Raw genomic sequence first — 4,061 nt, 5'->3', positions numbered from 1 at the left:
TGGCCTTACAGTGTGAGCAGTTAGATTGCATCAGAGCGTCTGGCCGTACAGTGTAAGAACATCATGAGCTATGAAGCTGTAAACCCTGTGGTTTAGTCATGCAGTTTCAGCTCTAGCTGAGTACAATGATATAAAATGTCATTCACTGTATGCCCGCCTTAGGGCTTTGTGTGCACATTTTGGAGAACATTACTAACGGCAAAAGTTTGTTTTAGGCAATTAGTGTATTAACGGGACCGAAACAACAGATCATAGTGCTACCATTGTTCACACGATGTTTGTGACTGAGTAACGCAAGGTTAAAAGTTGAATACGCCGAGGACAGCAGTGATGCTTTACAAGGCTTGTACAAACAAGCATCTACTACAGAAAACTGAAACTGTTAATATTGTGAAATTATAGCTGTGAGTTATATTTTATAAAAGAAATGCTGAGAAGTGTTAGAAACCAAATATTTAATTGTAGAAGATTTATATTTTCAAGATGAACAGATGCTGGCATTTTGTGGACTTTGAGAGGAGGACAAAGAATTTGCCTGACAGGAATTAGATTCAGGAATTTATTAACTTGTAAAGGAAGCTAACTATTAACAGCAGGTTATAGCGGGGAAACCCAACTAAATCAAGTGAAAAGTCAGTAAAAGAAAGCTCTATTATGTGAAAGAATTTTGCAAATAAAAATATTAATGAAAGGAACTTTCAGACCTCCTCCAAACATCCTCTGTTTAAATGCACCAAAACCTAAAGCAAACTAAATGTGGCATAGAACATAAATTACTCACTCACTGAACATGAAACCCCTAAATACATTTTATTTTTGCAAGATCAGGTTGAAAGAACTTTTTTTGTAGAATGCTGAACATTTAGCAATTTGAAAAAATTGAGAGACAGAGCTCAAATTTAGATAAGCAAATGTAATGTGGGTTTTTTATGATACTATGTTGTCTTATGGGAAATATTTCTGATTGGTGGACTGAGCTGCTGCTTTCTACCCGTTTTGGGGCACAGGGGTTCACTGCATGTAGATTTGGCACTCAAACAGAAATTAACTGTAGATGGACGAAACAGGTAAGAGAACTCGGCTGCACGGTCGGTGAGGCAGTGGGTAGAACTCTGTTGCCTTGCAGTAAGAAGGTTCCGGGTTCGATTCCTGGCCTTTGGGTCTTTCTGCATTGAGTTTGCGTGTTGTTCCCTTGCATTCGTGGGTTCTCTCCGGGTACTCTGGCTTCCACCCACAGTCTCTAAGTTGAACTTTAATGTGATTGTGTGTGTGCATGGTTGTGTGTCTCTGTGTTGCCCTGGGACTGACTGCCTCTTGCCCATAGACTGCTGGAGATACAGTAGGCAGTAGCTCCACCTCGACCCTGACTAGGACTAAGCAGGACAAAATGGATGGAAATGGATTGATGGTAAGATAAAAACTCACCCATGTATTATTGACCAGTGGGTTACATTAACTTTAAATAGAAGTGGAGTGTTTCTATCAGAATGCTAATATCAGAGATTTTCAATGCAGTTCGATATATCCGACCGATATCTGATATCAATATGGGATCAGAATGTTGCACAGATAATACTGAGTACAGGGAGGACCAAAAAGCTGCCATGCAATTTCCTTTTTTATCTTTTTCCAATAAAAGAATTTTATCTTTCCTTTATTGGAAAGATAAAATCCTTACACAATATATAACAGAGAGAAGTTTTTTTATATAGATTCCTGGCAAAGAATAGAAAGTGATATTTACATACCCAATACTGAAGGTTGAAGTAGTCAAACAAGCGTTCCTCTGACGGGTTAATGAGGCTCAAAATAATCTAGGAATAATGTAAAAAGGTTGTGTTATTTTCATCATCACTATTTCTTCATAATTGTGTATTTAATTTGACAATAACAGAAAAATGATAAAGAAATAAATGTCAGTGCTACTTTCTGTAGTATGAAAAGGACCTATGGATTAAGGAGGTGTCTTTTCTTTTGTTAAACTCTATATATTCTGTATTTCAATCCAAAAAGAAAACGGAAAGAAAAACAAAATGAAATAAACAAAATGGTTTTGCATTTAGACTGAAACAGGCAAGTACAAAATGGATTGCCCTAAACTTCTTTCTATTGAGTGGGGTGAATAGTCAATTCTTTTATTGTTTTCAATATTGCCCTGTTTTCAGTCTCAAAACATTGTACATAATGTCCGTCAATAAGTTGGTTAGAGTGTCTTTCCTCAGCTAGTTCCCTGTAAAGAATATTTTACAGGTTCCTCAAAAAAAAAAAACAATCATAAACAATCCACTGGACTTTGTTTCCAAGTTTTAAGACGTTTCGCTCCCCATCCAGTAAGCTTTTTCAATTCAAAATGTCAGGAATAGCGTTGAGTTCCAGGCTTTATACAGTAGCCCATCAAAACCTTGTTTTGAAATGCAAATTGGAATGGACGAAGGGGTCCACCTCTTTGGAAAGGGAGTCGTTTGGCTTCTTTTGTTAGCCTTCTACAGGCCAGTATCATCCACTTCAACAGGTATTCATCCTACTTTTATAACCTTTTCAGGATGCAAAAATTTTGCACATGTACAGAAAATATATAAGCAATGGTATATATTATATATAATTGAACCCCCGTCGGCCTGAACAGAAGTCTGCCTCAGCAGATGGCCGCTCACACTGAGCCTGGTTCTGCTGGAAGTTTCTTCCTCTTAAAAGGAAGTGTTTTTCTCCACCGTTGCTACAAGCATGCTTAGTGTGAGGGACTGCCTTCGAATCAATGAGTAGATATAATCAACTGGTTTTCCTTAGGTAGAAAACTTTTAATCAATTTGACTGTATGATCTGGTGAACTGTAAAGTGCCTTGAGATGACATGTGTTGTGAATTGGCGCTATATATATATTTGAATTTAGAAAGTTTCCTGGAGAGGTGGCGAATCGTCTTCAAATCTTGGAAACCAAGTCCAGTGGATATTTTTTGAATTTACAGAAAGTAATTGATAATACATTTTAATGGCCTCACATAAGACACAGAAAAACCAAAATATCCAAAGGCCTTTCAGTTTTGAATAAAGTCAACCCATAAGTTGGATGGACTTTTTACCCTATACTGTACCTTGATTCTTCCATATCTCACATATTGTGTGGAAATGTAGGGAAACATAGACATAAACACAACTAATCCTATAGTTACAGTACAGAATTCACAAGCTTTGGAATTCGGGTCTTACTCACAAACTCTTTCAGTCAAAGTTCTTGTCAGTCGTTAAAAACTATTTGATCTTGTCAAATATTATACTTCTATTATCCTTCAACAACTCAGAAAAGTTTTTGAGTGTCTGTATGCGGAGTGAAACCCTGGAACAGCTTAAGTTACATAAAAAATGCAAAAATATTCACAGATTTAAAATCCTATTCAAAAGGTTTATCTGGTCACAGTATGTTCCGAGAGGGTCTTAAATGTATATTAGTGTATATTAATGTGCGCTTGTAGTTTTTCTGACCATTGCTGGTATTTATCCATCACCATTGTTTCTATGTCTCTCTACTATTGTTGATATTGTGTAAACTATTACTATTTTTATTTTTTTTATCATTGCTGGTATGCTAGAAAACAAAAAGATACTATGTATCTTTGTGTACTATGTTCTCAGTACTGAAAACATTATTATTATTTGTAATTATTTTACTTTAAACTGCTTGTGCTCCTTAAATCTTGCGTTTTCATTTCTAAGTAGCTGCAAATATATATACACTGCTTAAAAAAATTAAAGGAACACTTTGAAATACATCAGATGGGGGAAAAAAGCATGCTGTTTATTTCTAGTGATATGGACTGGGTGATTTGTTGGGAACAAAAGGATGCCACATCATTTGATGGAAATGAAAATGATGAACCTACAGAGGACTGAATTCAAAGACATCCCAGAAATTACAATCAAAAAATGATACGGCAGGCTAGTCCATTTTGCTGAAATTTAATTGCAGCAACTCAAAATGGTATTCAGTAATTTGTATAGTAATTTGGCTCCTAACGAGATGACGGATAGCGTCCTGGGTTATTTCCTCTGAGATCTGGACCAGG

At 36.2% G+C, this 4,061-nt stretch overlaps 1 long non-coding RNA gene across 1 annotated transcript in view; it reads right to left on the bottom strand.

The window, feature by feature from the left end:
- Window positions 1-1,754: 1,754 nt before the first annotated feature.
- The window catches only part of LOC107104339, a 37,273-nt gene continuing 34,966 nt past the window's right edge, over window positions 1,755-4,061 (bottom strand). The window contains exon 3 of the long non-coding RNA XR_001482246.1: window positions 1,755-1,814. This is a non-coding gene — a long non-coding RNA (uncharacterized LOC107104339). The remainder of the gene's footprint in view (window positions 1,815-4,061) is intronic.

This window comes from Cyprinodon variegatus, unplaced genomic scaffold (assembly GCF_000732505.1).
Source record: "Cyprinodon variegatus isolate N-32 unplaced genomic scaffold, C_variegatus-1.0 Scaffold1698, whole genome shotgun sequence".
NCBI lineage: Eukaryota > Metazoa > Chordata > Actinopteri > Cyprinodontiformes > Cyprinodontidae > Cyprinodon > Cyprinodon variegatus.
This window is presented reverse-complemented; position numbering and strand designations above follow the sequence as displayed.